Raw genomic sequence first — 20,825 nt, 5'->3', positions numbered from 1 at the left:
AGAAAACTGCTATGACAAAGTATAGGATTGGACAAAAATACTTTTTAATGTAACAAGTAGTGCATTTTGAAACGCTTTATAATTTGAACTTCTTTCCACGCATTAATTTTAAAAATAACAATGATGCAAGTTGTATTATTAATCATTTATATTGACGTGTAGTTATATAAAGAAACATGTAAAACAAGTTGCAGATTAGCTTTATGTTTATGCTAAAAAAAACTACAGTTCCCTTGATGCTTCGCGTGAGGAAGCAGGAAGTAGTACATTCATTAATTTTCTACCGCTTTTTCCTCACGAGGGTCACGGGGGGGGTGCTGGAGCCTATCCCAGCTGTCTTCGGGCGAGAGGCGGGGTATAACATGAACTGGTTGCCAGCCAATCACAGGGCACATATAGACAAACAACCATTCACACTCACTTTCATACCTATGGACAATTTGGAGTTGCCAATTAATTAACCTAGCATGTTTTTGGAATGTGGGAGGAAACCGGAGTACCTGGAAAAAAACTCACGCATGCACGGGGAGAACATGCAAACTCCACACAAAGATGGCCGAGGGTGGAATTGAACCATAGTCTCCTAGCTGTGAGGTCTGCGCGCTAACCACTCGACCAGCAGGAAGCAGTGAATTTCCGAAACAGATGCTACCGCGATCAGGTTTTTTTTCATCTGACAAACCTTAAGTAAGTTTGATCAAATGTAGAATTACCTCAGCTTCTGTTCGGACATGAACACAATGGCAGCTCTTGAACTCCGATGGAAAAAAAACAGCCAACATCACAAGTGAGCAACTCCGGGAACACAAGAGTGCAGGTAGGATTGCAAGGTTTATAGCGCTGTTCCGTGACGTATGACATGTATTATTATTCACAGTTGGCTGTTCTGTTCCCATGGGACACTTTTTGTCTAAATGACAAATATCTCATGACGCCCCTAATGAGCACACATGCTAACATTGGTTTACTATGTTGCTGTGGCTACTCACTGGGTGCTACAGTATGATACTGCGTATAGCCCTCAGTCTCTTCTTGGATAAAATCGTACTGTGGCCAATAGCCACATGCCGAGAACTACTAAGTACAGGAGAGCGTTGTTGTTCTCCATTATTGTTTGTCATCATTCCGACTGATGTGTTCAGTGTGCTTTCCGAGATTTACTGTTATATGATGTTGTAGTAAAACAAAACGCTCCAAACAGAGGCAAGGACAGATGAGGCGTTATTGTGCAGGGGCAAAGCAGCATATGAAAAGGAACTCCTTTACTGATGGATTTTTTTTTCTACTACTGGAGGATTATCAGCAAAAGAAAAACTCAAGTTAGCATTGTTGCTAAGCAACCATAGAACGTGATAAACATTTTTTTTTTTTTTTTTGGCCGTGTCTGTGTAAATGGTGGCACAGAAAGCGTGTGTAATGTAACAGACAAAACAAAAGGAAGAAAGATGAAAGGTTCTCTGTGATGGGTGAACACCAAAAGCGGCGTCCGTGCACTTAAAAGATTTGATCATTTGGAGTTATTTTTTTCACACTTTATTAGTCAGCCACAACCACGTGTGAATTCTTAGTCAAGAAGATAGGACACAGCTGATTCTAGATCTGCGGAGGCTGTGAATCGCAAACAAATATTCTCATGCTACCGAGTTTGAACAAAACTTTTGACTGTTAGTACTCCGGTTTCCTCCCCCATTCCAAAAACATGCTAGGTTAATTAGCGACTCTGAATTGTCCATAGGTATGAATGTGGGTGGGAATGGTTGTTTGTCTATATGTGCCCTGGGATTGGCTGGCAACCAATCCAGGGTGGACCCCGCCTCTCGCCAGCTGGGATAGGCTCCCGCGACACTAATGAGGATAAGCGGCAAAGAAAATGGATGGCTGGATGTTCGGTTTGAACGTGATCACAGATCACAGATCACAGATTAGACATGAAATAACACCCATATAGTCATATTTACATTGGTATTACCCAATATGGTAGATATCATCTGGGAAAATAAGCCCACTATACTGTAGTGCACACTACAGTATTCCACCTGTCCAAAACCTGACAAAGATGAAGAACTTCCATCCTCTCATATTTTGTGTATGACTTTTTCAAACAGACTGCAAGGAGGATTCCACATTGTAGCTTTCTTTATTCTCAACTTCAGACAAAACAAGCCACGGTCTCATATAAAAATAACCTTCTGAACTCCTAGTTTATCATTTTATTTTCCATTTATTTCATCCTGTAAATTTATTTAAAATCAATGCCATATTTGTTGTATATGTTAGTTTGTTTCTTTCGGCTTTTTCCTAATTAAAACAAATATAAAACTTAACTATCGACCAACCTCCTGGTCCTTTCAGTAACAAAAACGTGGCATGACACTTCCTGTATTTGGTACATCTGGCCATCGAAGTAAAATCACTGCAGTAAAAAAATACACAGTTACAACACACAAAATAAAAAACAACTATTTTCACTTTTCCCCATCATGGATTTCATTAGTTAGGGCTGCCATGGTGCTGCATTGCTGCCTCTGTCCACCAGAGGAGCCTAAAGGGAGGCTGATGTCATTGCAGTGCCCCGGCAGCCATAACCAATGCATTATTAGAAAAAGTTAAAATATATATATTTTTATTTTAATCTCGTATTATACTTGTATATTTCTTAGCCACCTTTTGATTTTTAAGTTGCTGTGTGATGAGTTTAGCCTTACTTGTAAGATGATACCATGAGTCAGATTGTTATATTGAGTGTGTACAAATCTGTTTTTCCTCTCTAAATTTAGTGTGTGCGTCTTAAATATTAGTACATCTTAGGGTTCATTTTAGATGGTAGAAATTAGTGAGGATGGTGTGTTTTTCCATGTAGATATCTTTTTTCCCAGGCCATATGCCGGCCATGGATCGGAATCTCCCCATTGGGATATCTCTCCGTGGAGTTTGCATGTTCTCCCCAAGCGTGATGTTGTTTCATCTTTTAAGAAGAAGATGGGGGGTGATTTCATACCAGCAAAACTTTTTTGCTGCCTGTGCCACTGAGCAACTTTCACAAGAATGACTGGGGCTCTTTCTCTGATGCTAATTCCAGTTCTCATTATACATCCATGTATTCTATCAGCATTTGAAATTTACACCAGGGGGCAATAATCTACTCGACTTAATATACACAAATATCAAGAACGCCTACAGAGCCATTTCCTTTCCTCCACATGGGCAACCCTGACCACCTATACGCTTCTAATAATAAAGTTTTGTTGAAAGTTTAGCTCTTTTAATAAGCGGCGGATGCTTTTCCAGGCTTACACACAATGACGACATCAGGAAGTCGAGCTCGATATTTACAGGTTTATCCTCAGCTGTATCTTTTGTATGCATTTCACTGCGCTACATTGCTAGCGTGCGACATTCACGGCGATGCGGTTGGCCTCCACTGAGGTATTTTCTCCATGTGCAGTCCGAGCACTCCATTACGGATGAGTGTTTGTGTGTTTGTGTTATTGATTACCAAGTGGAGCATTATTATGCAATGCAAAGCTGATTTAGCTCGTGGTTTTTCTCTCAGGAAAGTCATTACATTTCTCATGCAATCCATCTCAATGAAGGTCATACCGGGAGTTAAGCACGACGCCGACTGAACAGCCGGCTCACGTGTTTAAAAACCACATGACCGCTACTGGTTAGGTTCAGGCTAAGGGGAGCGGCGCAGCCCCCCTATACATACTCAAGTCACCATCTAGTACTCTCTATTACTGCCTGACATTTTGGGGGATTCTCATGGGACAGGAGTCAATTACAAAATTCATCATGTGACTGCGCCGCTCAGGAAAAATGTCAGCGGGAAGAAACAGGTTTGGAATCATAACGGGGAGGACAGTTTTTATTTAAATAAATGTATATTCATAGGCGGCGTTAGCTATTTTAATGTCAGGCGTTGTGCTTTATTCCATATTCTGTTCTTGTTGTTGCAAGCGGCCACCAGAAGAGCGCGTGACGTATTTGGATTGACGACACATGGTGCCGTGCCAACTTGGTGGCCATATGGTGGGAATAAAGCAGCTATGCAGCACATCGTTAAAGTAATCGAAGAAAAGGCGGGCGATAACATCGCGTCAAAACCGTCGCATTTCCCGAAGGCGGTGGGATTATGTTGTCACGGAATTGGGAAAAGACAGGTGTATTTTTGAGGAAGTGGGTTGGGTACAGGAGTGGATTTACACCCCTGCATCACCCTCTGCTCTATCAATATCCCTCCTTCTCCCCCCCCCCTTCTTCCTTCTCTCTCTCGCTCTCTGCTGAGGAGGTGCAGGCTCAGTTCAGGGGGAGGTTCGGTGTCCCTCAGCGAATTCCTTCAAAGCTCCTCTTCCGACCAGGCAAAGTTTGCTGCATATTTAAAGACACCATTGTGTCTTGTGCTCCTCTAGCTTAGTGCTTTCATTGGTCCGTATGTGCGAGCTGGGGGTGCTCTTGCTGCATGTATTGGACCGCTTTCAACCTGTGCTTGCCTCACCTATGCGCAAGCTAAGGACGGCTGAACTGGATTATCTTGTTGCAACAAAAAATGGATTGTTCTCTTCTGTGTCGGTTGACATTAATCGTCCTGCAGCAACGTATGGAAATGAGGACATAAAAAACGAGGCGCTCCTGTAAAATCTAATGCGGGGGTCTCCGATAGGTACTGTAGCTCATAAGCAGCCAGTAGCAAGCCAGCAGATGCCGAGTAGCTCACCCAAAGTTCAAAAATATTTGCTTCAGCTCTTAGTACTTTTTCATCGGTTCAATTGTATGGATAGCTGTATATTCATTCATTCATTTTATACCGCTTATCCTCACGAGGGTCGTGGGGGTGCTGGAGCCTATCCCAGCTGTCTTCGGGCAAGAGGTGGAGTCCACCCTGGACTGGTGGCCAACCAATCCCAGGGCACATATAGACAAACAACCATTCACACTCACATTCATACTTATGGACAATTTCATACAAATGGCCAATCAACATAGCATGTTTTTGGAATGGGGGGAGGAAACCAGAGTACCCGGAGAAAACCCACGCACGCAATTATTTAAATTATTTGTACAAATTACTGTATACGCTGTACATTGTTGGTGGTCTATTGTGTTTGGGTGAATTTTGACCCATATATATTAATGTCAAGAAAAGGTAGAAAAAGTTGTTTTCATCAACAGAACTTTAGTATAAAGTGAAATGAAAAAGCAGAACAGGTGCAGGTCTTGGTTCACTGTACTTCTTGCCATTCTTTCCATGATCCAAATTGTAAAAGTGAAATCAGCCATCAGTCAAATGAGTGAATTCCCCTCACATGTCTGGACCTTGTTTTTCTGCTGGTATACTGGGGAAAAAACGGTCCAAATGAGAATCCCCTGAAGCTTCCATGATGAGAAGAGGAGCTGGTTGTCATTGTGTTGGCTAATTGGACACTTATGATTTCAGTTGTGGCTCAAAATATTCCTTTATAGACATATTATTATAACCGGGTCCAAACCGACCCTAACAATACAGTGGTCATAATTTCAACCAGACCATTTTAAAATGTAGTCAAAATTATTTTTTTGGTTTTATTTTGTTGAAATAGAGTTTCCCGACAAAGTCAAAAAGCCTTGATACAATAAACAAATGTTATGTGATTCTTTTTATGCATTAAAATGTAAAACAGGTCGGTGCCGACCCTAACACAAGAGGAGGGTTAAACTTAGCACCCTGGACAGAGATGCATGTAACACTTTGGTCACTACATATGTTGCAGTATGCTGTACTATCTACGAACGATACTGTATACATGTTGCGTATGAGGCTTGGCGATATGTTGTGTACTTGAGCACGATTTGTATGAAGTGTCATCACACACACGAAAATGTGTGTATGTAGCGTGAGGAAAAATAAGATGGAGTTGCACCCAGGTCATACAAGTCTTCATCCCAAATGTCCTTATTCTCACCTTTTCCCGTGCATGTGTAGTCCCCACCCTGAGTGTGTGTATTTGTTTCTGTGCTCGTGTGTACGATGGCATATGATCCTCTGATCTCTGTTTTGTCACGCATGGCTCCCCCTGACACCTTGGCCTCCCACGAGCACTGAGCCGAAACCCCCCCGTTCATTTTTACTCTGTCCACTCCTCCTTCTGCTCTCTGTCCTTTCGCTCGTGTCCTTCTCTTCCTCCCTCTCTCTCCTTTGTGTATCTACTGATGTGTGAAATTATTCTGGGATGGAGGGATGGATTCCTCCCCAAAGGGCTGAGTGGAGGCGTGAGCCTTTTGTTCAATAATAGATTGGGGGTGTATGTGTATCTGTCCGTGGTAATAGACTATAGACTAGTTTCACGTAACAAACCACGCTCAGGTGGACGGATGATGGTAAAGCCTCTTTTCATCCATCGGGTACAACTTTGATTTCGGTGAATTTGTTGGAGATTCAAAGTCAGAAGACTACTAATACACTCAATTCTTTCATTTCATTAAATCCACATTTCTTGAACCATACATTCAAATAACAATATATGACTTATTTTACCTTTAAAAATGAAGTTGAACATCATTTTGTTGACAAGCCTCTTATATTGCGTCATTGTTAAACATCAGCACTAATGATACTGTGGAGTCTGCTCCAACATAACACAGCGTTCATTTTTACATAACCCCAACATGACTTGGCAGTGTTGAATATATACAAAATATATCAACAATTGTCAATAACACCATGCAAAGGGTGTTTAAAGTAACATTTAAACCATAAGAAGCAACATCATCTTATGTGAAAAAGAATCACTGTACTGTTGGTACACCACTTGGTGGTATCACAAAAAAAGCTAAAGAAAAAGCAAACCTCTCTTGTGGAGTTAATTGTGTAGATTGTGTTAATTGTGCTCACTAAGGCGAAGTCTCCAGTAGGGCTGGCCAAAACTCATATCCCGATATATTTAGGTAGAATATCAATATTACGGTATTGGTATTTTTTCCAAAAATTTAATTTAGAAAAAAGTCAAAGTCATTCATTTTCTACCACTTATCGTCACAAGGGTCGCAGGGGTGCTGGAGCCTATCCCAGCTGTCTTGGGGCGAGAGGAGGCGGGGTACACCCTGGACTGGTGGCCAGCCAATCACAGGGCACATATAGACAAACAACCATTCACACTCACATTCATACCTATGGACAATTTGGAGTGGCCAATTAACCTTAATGACCTAATTTGGAATTAACCTAGCATGTTTTTAGAATGGGGGAGGAAACCGGAGTACCTGGAAAAAACCCACCCCATTTGTAGAGATGACTTATATTTTTTTCCAAATTTTACATCAACTACTTTAAGTTACAGTCGAACCTTGGTTAGCGTCATTAATTCATTGCAGAGGGTCCGACTTTAACTGAAACAGATGTTAACCGAATCGGAAATAGTCATGTTCAGTAAAGGTTCATTTATCCCTTTCGGTATCCACACAGAGATGGCCGAGGGTGGAATTGAACTCGAGTGCTCTAGCTGTGAGGCCTGCGTGGTAACCACTCACCACTGTGCAGCCCAAGTCAAAGTCAAATAAGTTTTATTAAAATGCAAACAATATTATAGAAAAATTGGCACTGAAATAAAATAGTATATTCTCTTTTTTTAATAAATATAGAAAAGTGAAATATACTGTTGAATGTTCGGCGCAATAGTGCTGCACTCACGGTAGTCTGCCGCCGGGTTAGCGCCGTTAGCGCTTCCGTCTCACGTTCCCCATGACGACAGACGGTAAACATGGTTGATACCGTCTTCGAAGACCTTTATAGCGTCTTTTTCGCCGTTCGCTCCCGCTATGCAGCCTCTCCACCTCCATATTTCCGCGGGGATATCCGATCATTGGACGTAGCGAAGGGATGCTAACAGCTGCTAACAGATGCTCCCGAGTGTCAACAATGGCGCAACCTACAAGCGTAATAAGATGAACATCCGTAGCTGCGCACTAGTTAAGGGGTCGGTATGGCCCAAAACAATAAAGAAGTCATAAATGAAGCACTATTAAACACCTAAAAAACGCCGTAGCAGACACGGAGCTGTCGTAGCTAGCTTGCACCTGGGCGGCGCCATCTTGGAACCAGCCTATCGCGATATTTTTGATATCGTGCTTAACGATATCAAAATGATTTTGTACTTCTATGTTTTGAATTATGATCATTAATACATATATGATTATTCCAATTCCACAATTTCCCTAAGGCATCAAACGAGCAGTACCCCCCCCCCCCCCCTAGATTCAAAATGCCCTTTTCCCTGGTTTGTTTGGCATCTTTTATGAACCGGATAGTAGCCTGCTTGCTAACCAACAGATGGACAAACCAACACAAATAGTCACCACAATGTTTTTATGTGAACAGTTGACATTAATATTTCATTGTAGCCTTTTTAGAGTCTTAAAGAGAAACTTTTCACAAATGAAATCTGCTTTGTACTTGTTGCTGCCAATAAACGCGCATTTGAACGGCTCCTCCCCTCAAATACCGCACACATACACCATGATTAGAACCCACAAAGTGTCAAAACAATGCTGGGTACAACACACAGATGACAGTCATCTGCGCCACAATGGACGCCACAATGGACGCCACATGCACGTCCGCTCTGCACGTCACTCAACTCTTGGAGTGCACAAAGGAAGCAGAGGAACCAGGCATTATTTGGGTGTTAATGATATGAAAAAAAAAAAAAAACAGGACATGAAACATTCAGCGTTTCATTGTGGAACATTTCCGATGCTATCGGTAACGCCGGTCGCTTTGTGAAGGCAGCCAGTCTCACACGGCGAGACGCCGACGTGATTGCTTGAATGAGAAGATCAAAAAGCATATATATTTAAGACCACTGGCCCATTTAGCGAGTGTTGCCATGGTAACCGTGTTAGTGTGTGTGTGTGTTTGTGCTAATGGCGTGATCGATGCCGCATGTGTGACACAAATGGAGTTCTTGATTGAGCAGTACATGGGAAGTGATAAGAGAGACATCTGCTCCAGACGTAGGATTGCAACGCCAAGCGTGTACGAGGCATTACTAAGAAAAACAGCTGATGAAGGACAAAACTGGTGTTTGAGCTCATTCTCTCCTCTCCCCGATGTTGCGTTTAATATTTCATTATTGTCATCATTGTTGTTTGTAAGCCATTAAAGAGATACATTGAATTAAATATGCATGCGTTGGATCCCCTCCGTCTTTGCGGAGATATGTTTTATTTCCCCCACATAGGTAATACATGGCGGGAGATACGTCCGGGATATCATTTACACAAGAAGGATGATATTAAATGTCAGCTACCAGACTGTGGAAAACTGCTACGGATCCATTATGGAAACTCAGAATGATACCGGGACAGCAGACAGGCGGTTTTGGGTACTGCGCTGTTTTGAAGGGTGTCCTTGATTTATGACTTTGATGCGAGACTTGCTAATGTCCAACTCGCTCTGGCACGAGGCCGCGAGAAGCTGACGCACTCCATTTTGTCATCCGTGTCGGAGAGAAGATAAAAGAAGTATGCTTTTGGAAACTTGGAGAAAATTTTCATTTTTAGAATAAAAATGGATCTGCCGTTCATGCGCTGGTAGAATTTATAGTATCCTTGTCAGTGTGTGTGTGTGTGTGCGTGTGCATGTGTGTGTGTGTTTGTTTCCCGAAGCGTGCCCATGGCTGCAACCTCTCTAGTTGACATTGAGAACTCTGCTGTTACCGTTTACCAGAGTAAAGCACAATTTAATGAGAGGGCAAAGAAGCCAACAAGCTGACATGAAAACACACATGCTCAAATGCACACACACACACACACACACACATATATATATATATATATATAATACCACGGTTTGCTTTTCCGCTCCTTATGTTTGATTCCTATTCTTTTATTTTGAATCATTCCTCCCGTCTTTTGGGTTGAGAAATATTTCATGTTTGGAGAGTGCCAAGTTATAATCACTAATTAGTCCTCCAGGCTCCGTCTTCTTGGTCTGTATCTCTCCATCTCATAGCCCAATTAACACCCGGCGTCATTTTGCGCCTGTTTTGACTTTCTATTTCTCCTCAAACTTGAAACCGTGGCTGCGCCCTGCTGACCCACCTGGCAACAGAATACAAATGAAAAAGTCCAATAATGACATTCATTTCATTTCATAGGCACCATTTTCTTGTCGAGACGTGTAATTAACCCACGAGCCTTAAATGTGTGGTGAATGTGTTAACGGGGGTGGTGGTGGTGCGGGGGGTGCACAGATTGTTTGCATCAGTGTTCCAATGCGGTCCACCGGGGGCTGGGATTCACCATTTTACAAGTCCTCTCTTCTCAACCCCTCCCTCCCATTCTGCTCCTGTTCTATTTTCTCTGTGTGGCGCAGACCCACTATTTATCTTGCCTGCTTTAATTTGACACAAAATATTGTTAACTGGAGACACAGAGATATATTAAACCGTGGGAATGTGTGACTGGGAGTGTGGGGGTGTTGTGCATGCACCTAGATTGCGAGTGTGTGTGTGTGTGATTTAGACTCCTGTTAGACCCAACCAAAAAAAAATGTTATGTTACGTGTGCCGTAATAATAAGTCAGACTTTGCAGCCGATGCAATGCGTTTTGTCCCCACGTACAACCTCTGTATTATCTAAGTGCTGTGTAAATTACAATGAATTCATAGGAGACAGATAAAGTATTCAAATGTGTGTGTGCGTGTGTGTGTGTGTCCATATTCTGCTCATCAGACTTTGTTTGAGCACTACAAAGCCATGTTTATGCCTTTAAAATACCAATGGACATACTAATTAAAGCAGGCAGGAACTCAATAATGGTAATGGTAATGGTTTTATTTCATTTGAACATGCATCAGATTCCAATTGAATGCATCCCATAATCAGTTCCCAGTTCCACATGTCCAAAAGGAGTAGGAAGAAGCAAAGCTTATTAAATCCTACCCCTCCATCTGGTAATTTTACAATCAGTAACTGTTACATTTGTTCACTTCCTGCTTTCCTCCTAATAATTTTTTTTATTTTTATTTTTATTTTTATTTTTATTTTTATTTTTATTTTTATTTTTATTTTTATTTTTATTTTTATTTTTATTTTTATTTTTATTTTTATTTTTTATTTTTTTTTATTTTTATTTTTATTTTTATTTTTATTTTTATTTTTATTTCCTTACTCAATCCATTCCATAGTTTGATTCCACATACTGAAATGCTATGGCTAGCATAACGTAGTCCTAGCATAGAAGTGTTTCAAATGTACTTCTTCCCTGAGATCATATTTCTCCTCTCTTGTAGAGAAGTATTGGATGACATTTTTAGCTAATTGCTTATTTTTAGCCTTATGCATTATTTTAGCTGTTTGAAGATGAACTATATCAGCAAGTTGAAGTATTTGTCATTTTAGAAATAAGGAGTTAGTATGTTCTCTGTAGGCGGCATTATGAATTATCCTTACTGACCTTTTTTGCAGTACATTTAGCGAGTGAAGATTGCTTTTATAGTTATTAGCACATATTTCCACACAATAATGTGTGATAGTTTGAGTGTGTGTTGATGATTTCACGCCTTGATTGTTGACTTGGTTCATTTTCTATAAGGTCCACAAACCGGGGCCACTTTACGGGGTCCAGTTCAGTTTAGTTTGGTACGGTACAGTAGCTCACAAAGCTGAGTTTACTTCTCATATTTAAGTAAACACATTTATTACAGTATATCTTCTCAAGCGATAAGATGAAGCAGTATAGATTTATTATCCACTAAAAATTCAAAAGTTAAACATGGTGGTGGTAGAGTCATGGCCGGGGACAGTACGAGTGCCGCCGGTAAAGGGGAGCTGCGGTTCACTGAGGGAAAGATGAATTCTAACGTGTGCTGTGACATTTTGAGAAGTGCATAGTCCCTTCCCTTGGATGGCAGTCTTCCAAGATGATAAGGAGCCCGAACGCACCTCCAAGATGTGGAAGTGCCTTGCTGAGGAAGCAGAAGGTGAAGGTGACGGAGTGGCCAAGTATGTCTCAACACCTGAACCCAACTGAGTCCCCGTGGGGGGGCATCCTGAAGTGGAAGGTGAAGTAGTGCAAAGCGTGATGTCATCATGGAGGAGTGGAGCGCAGTTTGGATGAATTCCATTCCCAAGAATATGAAGGCTGTCCTCAATAACACAGCACACGCAAAATAATGATACGATTTAAATCTGTGAAGCTGTGCTATGAATTTATTTTTTAGAGATTCATTCATTTTCTATACCGCTTATCCTCACGAGGGTGGCGGGCATGCTGGAGCCTATCCTAGCTGTATTCAGGCGAGAGGCGGGCTACTGGACTGGTGGCCAGCCAATCACAGGGCACATATAGACAAACAACCATTCACACTCACATTCATACCTATGGACAATTTAGAGTCGCTAATTAACCTAGCATGTTTTTGGAATGGGGGAGGAAACCGGAGTACCCGGAGAAAACCCACCCCATTTGTAGAAATGACTGATATTACTACTTTAAGTTACAGTCGAACCTTGGTTAGCGTCATTAATTCATTGCAGAAGGTCCGACTCTAACTGAAACGGATGTTAACCGAATCAGAAATAGTCGTGTTCAGTAAAGGTTCATTTACCCCTTTCGGTCGTCATTATTATATGCATTATAATTGTTTTATGCATTCATTCATTCTCTAGCACTTATCCTCACGAGTGTCACGGGGGTGCTGGAGCCTATCCCAGCTGTCTCCATTTGTAGAGATGACTTATATTAATGCTTTTTTTCCCAAATTTTACATTGACTACTTTAAGTTACAGTCCAACCTTAGCGTCATTAATTCTTTGCAGAAGGGCCGACTTTAACTGAAACGGATGTTAACCGAATCAGAAATAGTCGTGTTCAGTAAAGGTTCATTTACCCCTTTCGGTCGTCATTATTATATGCATTATAATTGTTTTATGCATTCATTCATTTTCTAGCACTTATCCTCACGAGTGTCACGGGGGTGCTGGAGCCTATCCCAGCTCTCTCCATTTGTAGAGATTACTTATATTAATGCTTTTTTTCCCAAATTTTACATCGACTACTTTAAGTTACAGTCCAACCTTGGTTAGCGTCATTAATTCATTGCAGAAGGGCTGACTTTAACTGAAACGGATGTTAACCAAGTCGTGTTCAGTAAAGGTTCATTTATCCCTTTCGGTCGTCATTATTATATGCATTATAATTGTTTTATGCATGTTAAATTATAATTGTAAAACTTTAAAAACAGTGTTAATTTTAGTTTTGTTTGCCATTTTATAAGCTAGCGGATAAAATGTTAACAAGGAATGACATTTTGTGATAAAAAATATATTAAGAACACAATTGCACAGTGTTTTAACAACACGGCAAAACCAAGACAAAGTTGTGGTTTACATTTTAAACGTTAACGGGAAAACACGCTAACCAGGGCGGACGCTAACCATGTACTTTATCCAAGTTAATTTCTATAGCATTGTATTTTTTTTCTTCCTGTTTTTTATGAAATTCCACAGCGTAACATAAAACACAATAAGTGAACTGGTACAGCTTTACCGTGGCGTAAGGATCACAGACGTGCTGAGCGATGCATCCATTGAGGACAGTGAAGGGCAATTGAATGTCAAACCTTCCCGTGTTGGTTTAGTATCGGACTGTTCTGTTTCCTGGTTGGTCGAGGTTCTACGCTGACCTTTACGACCCCAAACACGGCCAACACGGTTAGATGGATTGTAAATCAATTGTATCCCAACATCGTGTTTGTATAGCGTGTCCGTCTTTTCAATTTTGGGAGCGATGTCGGAGCAGTTCCGCTCAAGAGACACCAGCGCTTGTCCGGAGCGTTCTCCCATCAAATGGTCATTCCAGCTCCTATCACACATTTCTCCATCCTCCCTCCCCTGCGCCCTCCCGCTGATGTATGAAACGTCTATTCCCATACGGGGGGTGTTTGTAACAGTAAGTGTAATCACATTTCACCGATTCCTTGGGGGTTAAAGCGCGTGTGTGCGTGTGTGCGTGGGATATTAGCTGCGTATCGGGTCTGAATTGTCTTCCTGCAGTGTCATTAGTCTTAGACTCGCTCAGCTGTAATAAAATATCCATCATCTTATACTCCAAGGAAGCAACTTCACGAGTGACACTGATGCCGCATTTGCATACTGGTAGTGCATATATTTAAATTTGGGCTTCGCGGTATGAAGCGGCATGTGGGTGGGAGATTGATAAGCGCATCCCCAAATGAGAGCATCTAATTTGTATCTCGGCCAAATGACAAAAAATGATTCATTGGCGTCTTTGGATGTTTGACAGGTAAATATTTTGTCCACAAAGTCTTTGTTTTGCTAAAAGAAAGGAAGAAGATTCCTGCATATCATCGCCCCAGATTGTTGGCAGTGTGGGCACCGTTGGTGTGGTTTTGGTTCTTTTTAATACCTTAACCCTCCTCTTGTGTTAGGGTCGGTATGACCCGTTTTACATTTTAATGCATAAAAAGAATCACATAACATTTGTTTATTGTATCAAGGCTTTTTGACTTTGTCAGGAAACTTTATTTCAACAAAATAAAACCCAAAAAATTTGTTTTAATTTTAAAATGGTCTGGTTGAAATTATGACCACTGTATTGTTAGGGTCGGTTTGGACCCGGATTATTATAATAATATGACTATAAAGCAATATTTGGAGCCACAACTGAAATCATAAGTGTCCAATTAGCCAACACAATGACAACCAGCTCCTCTTCTCATCATGGAAGCTTCAGGGGATTCTCATTTGGACCGTTTTTTTTTTCCAGTATACCAGCAGAAAAACAAGGTCCAGACATGTGAGGGGAATTCACTCATTTGACTGATGGCTGATTTCACTTTTACAATTTGGATCATGGAAAGAATGGCAAGAAGTACAGTGAACCAAGACCTGGACCTGTTCTGCTTTTTCATTTCACTTTATACTAAAGTTCTGTTGATGAAAACAACAACTTTTTCTACCTTTTCTTGACATGAATATACATATATGGGTCAAAATTCACCCCAACACCATAGATCAGGGGTCAAACTCAATTTACCTGGGGGCCACTGGAGCTAGGGTCTGGGCAAGGCTGGGCCGCATCAGTTTTTCCAAAAAAAAAAACAAACTCATTTATTAAAAACAGAAAAATATACAAACTTTTTCAGTGCTTTGGTTCCGATTTTCTACAATAAAAGTTCTCATAAAACATTCCACTGTTCTCAAATATCTTAATTTTTATTTTTCTGCACAAAATAAGATGAAGGATAAATAAACAAATCAAGAATAAAGAAAATCAATCAGTAATAAATAAATATTATAATAATAATAAAACTGCAAATAATAAAAACTTAAGAAAGCACATATAGTTGGTGGGTAGACAAATGATTTTTTTCAGATTAAAATGAACAAAGCATTATTAGAGCCCTGTAGACATGACAAAACACGACTATAGTCACATTTATACTCTTTTTATTTACAACATATTGCGCAACTGCAGGGTCTTGGGACACATGCTAACTCGCAAACTAGAGAGCTAGCCACCTAAACGGTAGCCTTCAAGTTATTTCCTTTAAACTTAAATAGCCAAAAACTTACCACTTCCACACGGATAGGGAGGATAACTATTAACAGTTATTTAACCTTTAACATGAACATTAATCAAACGTAATAATTTTTTCTGAGTACATGATACCATACAGCATCCATATCAAACTTGCGCGGGCCGCACTGACATTAAACTTTCATATCGAGGGCCTCAAACTGGTGTCCCGCGGGCCACATTTGGCCGCGTGTTTGAGACCCCTGCCATAGATGTTTCTTTAGTGATTAATACTAAAATGAGAAAATAAATCAAACTAATTGATTTAAGAGATATGTTCTATAGCTCTCAGTAATAGCCAGGTAACAAAAGAAATATGATTCTTTTGAGGTTCATTTTTGGAAATAGAAATGGAGGGGTATAGTGACAAAAAAAAGGCCTACATGCCCACACCAAAAGTATTAAAAGCAACATTTTCATGGATGAGGAAGCCTAAGAAGGTAACCAAGACATGAGAAGCAAATTTGATGGTAACTTATTGTTTTTAGTGTATTTTATAGCTGATTTAATACATGGGTGAAAACCGACCCGTTAACATAAGAGATGATACCAGAAATCTAACACAAGAGGAAGGTTAACATTGTCCGATACACAACCTAGCGTCAATAATGGCTGCTCTCAACATGAAATTCAAAAGTCACCGTCCATTGGCGTTCCTATGAGGTGGAAAGTTACTCCGGCAGCATATAACCGATGTCTGACTCCTTTTTAGTCGCTAAAAGTGCATTAAATTAGAGCAATTATTATCCGAGTGTGCAAAAACTATGAATTTCATTTAATGGATGAAAAGAAGCCGATTTAAGCAAACAAAGGTCTTGACGGCTTCCATATTGGTAACAATTATACAGTTGGAAGCGGCGGCACTCTCGTCTGACGATAAAACGCATGGTTGCTTTACACAACCCCCCCGTTCTTTATTTATATGCATGTATCTTACATCATGTTTAAAGATAGCTAGCATGCTTTGACACCCACTGCATGAATCACAGTACTTAAAGAGAGGGTGATGACACCGGGCTCTACCTTGCGCGGTGCATCATCACGCCGCTCATACTGCAACTGCGGTGAAGAGGAGTCCTTTCAGATGTGGACCGTGCGTTTAAAAAAAGCGTTTGCGGCGTTACATACGTCGAAAGGAAATAATCGATTCCTTTTGTCTGCAGTGCATGGGCACCCGTCCCCCGTGGGTGGGGGCGCTTGCGTCCAAAAAACAACGTGAAACCCAGCCAACGGATTCAGCTGAGTCTTGATTTGCGGTTAAAGTCAACAAGTCCGGCAAATTAGTATTCCGGGATGAAAAAAATGATGTATTTAGCCGCCAATAAACACTGCCATCGTAAACTCTTATGGCTGGAATAAAAGTGACGGAGATTTCAGCTGGAAATCATCAGAATCGGATGCGTGAAAGGTTTATCACATTTTTCACTACAGTGAAAGAATGAGCGTGGGGGGGTGCGGCGGGGGGGGGGGGGGGGTATAGTAACGGTCTATTCAGCTCCATCCCAAGGATTCGTCCTTGGCAAAGACACATCATGCTGAGTACGAGTCAGTCAACAGAACAAGCTCCATAACCTGTAATGTTTGCTTTCGCTTATGATTGCTTTCGCTGCACGGATCCGCCAAGATCTCGACTTACTGTATATCTGTATAATAATGTTTGTTTTTTATGTCTGAGGATAATTAAATATGCATGCCTTCACACAAACGACATGAAATCTTTATTTGGTAGAAACAAACACGACGTGAGATCCGACAGTCAACACCGTTTGTTTGTTTTGTTTTTTTGGCCCGTTTTGCCCACATCTATATAAGAAGTCGGCGTCGGAGACAAACCTACGGATCACAACAGAGACCCATCTTTCAAATGTATTCATTAAACTCCCAAATGCTCCCCTTAACGAATGTAATTAGAATATGGTAATGAGAGAGGGTTGAACCGGGGAGGGTTGTATTACGCTCAGCGGCACACAACGAGAACGGGAGCGACAAATAGAGAAGGGAAAAGAGGAGAGAAAGGGACCCGGAGACTGACTGACAGGGTGCCAATTTGTGTCTTGTTGTAAACAAGAATTTATGCCAATGAGAGGTGGCGCGCACTATTTTGTCATTCGTTCCCCCCCCCCAGCCTGCTCAATAACAATGGATTCCACAGTGGTGCGCGGCCTCAGCAGGCGACAAGGCATCTGGGGTTAACATAACCACCGGAGACCTCTTCATCCCACCTCCTTTCTGCAACATCCATCCATCATTTTTTTTTTTTTGACTTTCAGTCGCTGAACTCTCTGCTGCGTGAGACTTTTTGAGGAGTCTGACAGGCTTTATCCAAGACGCCCCCGGCGCAGCAGGGGTCCTGGCATTGTGTTTGACACTACACACCTGTTGCTGTCTTTGATGTGTTCATCCGCCCCTGCAGAGAGAGTTGAACCGGGCGGGGGGGGGGGGGGGGGGGGCGTTCTCGTGAAATGCAAATCCTAGATAGGAAGCGCAGAGGTAAAGGTGCGCTTGATTGAAGTTCCCCTGGTAGATTGGGGCGGGATTTTCAGTGCAAAAAAAAAAAGTTAAGGCTACCGTCCGTTCGGTGAGCGAGCCAACTCCACTGTGAGGTGATGAGAGGCGAGCGAGACAGCGGGATGGGAAAAGGAAGGAAAAGAGGCCGGATCAGAAGAAGAGGCAGCGAATGGAACGGGACTATTTCATCATGAAGCTGTCACTCACACCGACAGAAGAAGCCACAAACCCCAGCCTGTGTGCTTGTGTGCGTTTATACAGGTGAGGACGCGTGTATCCCAGCATGCATTAGTTCTGACACGGTCAGCATGTCGTGTCTCTGTAGGCCGCCAGAGCTGCGGCATGATAAATGCGATGCGCGTGATTCCCGCCTGACCAGGTGACGGGGCGGTCCCCGACTGAAGGTCACATCACATCCTCCAATGACTGACCGCCACCAAATGCGTGATCACATGCGCTCACACGCGTGTGTGTGTGTGTGTGTGTGTGTGTGTGTGTGTGTTGATTCTGGCAGAGATGCAGGTTATCATGACTTCCTGTTCCTTTATATACAAAGGTATGGAAAATGACCACGCACATTTCTACTAGCATGTGCGCACGTAGCCTACCGCGCGATGAATTGTTTATATGATAAACACCAGGCAAGCTTGAGAGGAATTCTGATCAGGGGCTTTGCAACAGTTGTTATGGAAACAGCATTAAGCAGCTGTATTAGCCAGTGGAGGTAATATAGAGGCGGTTGGAAGTAACAAACAGCGGCGAGAGTGCGGCAGTTTGGGAATACTGTATAAAACAAACTACACATTATTGCTCCGGTGTACAATAGCCTTGATGAAATTTTAATTGTGCGGCGAGAACAGAACAAAATGATCCACGTCGTAAGTCAATGTCTGCCTTTCTTTCTGTTTGAGAGCGTCACGTTTTAATTAACCAGGCCGGAGGAATGGAGTGCAAACAAGACATTATTGGACTAGTTTACAACACGCGGACAATCGTTACTGTCAGCAGGAAGTGCAACACAACTTCAACTGTTTACTTTTATCCCGGCTACACAGTCCTGAGTTTTAGGGTTCCGGAAAGAGCCGCCCCCGGCCCCTTCCGATTGATTATCAATTATAACTAAAGTCAATCTATCTATCTGAAAAAAGTAGGATCCAGCGGATATTCAGCGGAGGTTCAATTTGAAGAAAGCTGCACTGTGGTCGAGTGGTTAGCGCGCTGACAACAATATACATAATACTACAATAACTACTATAATACTATACTACTACTATTATACTATAATATAATACATCACAGTGTCAATCTTTATAATCACATCATTTCTGATTAAGTTCTTTTATTGAATTGGATTATTGGTTAGCGCGCAGACCTCGCAGCTAGCAGACCCGAGTTCAATCCCACCCTCCCCGTGCGTAATTTTCCTCCCCCATTCCAAAAACATGCTAGTTTAATTAGCCACTCCAAATTGTCCATAGGTATGAATGTGAGTGTGAATGGTTGTTTGTCTATATGTGCCCTGGGATTGGCTGGCCACCAGTCCAGGGTGTACCCCGCCTCTCGCCAGCTAAGACAGCTGGGATAGGCTCCAGCACCCCTCGTGAGGATAAGAAGTAGAAAAAGAATGAATGAATCTTGAAGAAAGCTGCACGGCGGTCGAGTGGTTAGCACGCAGACCTCACAGCTAGGAGACCCGAGTTCAATTCCACCTTGCATACATGGGTTTTCTCCAGGTGCTCCAGTTTCCTCCCACATTCCAAAAACATGCTAGGTTAATTAGCCACTCCAAATTGTCCATAGGTATGAATGTGAGTGTGAATGGTTGTTTGTCTATATGTGCCCTGTGGTTGGCTGGCCACCAGTCCAGGGTGGACCCCGCCTCTCGCCCCAAGACAGCTGGGATAGGCTCCAGCACCCCCAACGACCCTCGTGAGGATAAGCGGTAGAAAATGAATGAATGAATCTTGAAGAAAACTGCATGGCGGTCAAGTGGTTAGCACGCAGACCTCACAGCTAGGAGACCCGAGTTCAATCCCACCCTTGGCCATCTCTGTGTGGAGTTTGCATGTTCTCCCCGAGGACTCTGGTTTCCTCCCACATTCCAAAAACATGCTAGGTTAATTAGCCACGCCAAATTGTCCATAGGTATGAATGTGAGTGTGAATGGTTGTTTGTCTATATGTGCCCTGTGATTGGCTGACGACCAGTCCAGCTGGGATAGGCTCCAGCACCCAATGCGACCCTCATGAGGATAAGCGGTAAAAATAAATGTAAGAATCTTGAAGAAAGCTGCACGGCGGTTGAGTGGTTAGCACGCAGACCTCACAGCGAGGAGACCCAAGTTCAATCCCACCATCTCTGTGTGGAGTTTGCATGTTCTCCTGCATGAGTTTTCCGGTTTCCTCCACATTCCAAAAACATGCTAGGTTAATTAGCGACTCCAAATTGTCCATAGGTATGAATGTGAGTGTGAATGGTTGTTTGTCTATATGTGCGCTGTGATTGGCTGGCCACCAGTCCAGCTGGGATAGGCTCCAGCACCCAACGCGGTATAAAATGAATGAATCTTAAATAAAAATGCACAGTGGACATCATCAGCACCAAAATTCCAACATCAGCAAAGTTCTAGCGGGTAATGCTAATGCAGTTCTTTGCTGTATATGTAAACAAAGACAAAAGCCAGGAATGGACTCCGGGTGCATTTAAAAGAAACCCCACAGTGGGCGGCCTCCATCTC

The 20,825-nt window shown here is 42.1% G+C and overlaps 1 protein-coding gene across 4 annotated transcripts in view; it reads left to right on the top strand.

Annotated features, from left to right (window-relative positions):
- Positions 1-20,825, top strand: part of LOC131105911 (calmodulin-binding transcription activator 1-like) — a 67,241-nt gene that overhangs the window by 9,773 nt on the left and 36,643 nt on the right. The gene's annotated exons all lie outside the window — the stretch shown is intronic.

This window comes from Doryrhamphus excisus, linkage group LG18 (assembly GCF_037039965.1).
Source record: "Doryrhamphus excisus strain RoL-2023G ecotype Guam linkage group LG18, RoL_Dexc_Guam_v1.1, whole genome shotgun sequence".
In the NCBI taxonomy this organism is placed as follows: Eukaryota; Metazoa; Chordata; class Actinopteri; order Syngnathiformes; family Syngnathidae; genus Doryrhamphus; species Doryrhamphus excisus.
This window is presented reverse-complemented; position numbering and strand designations above follow the sequence as displayed.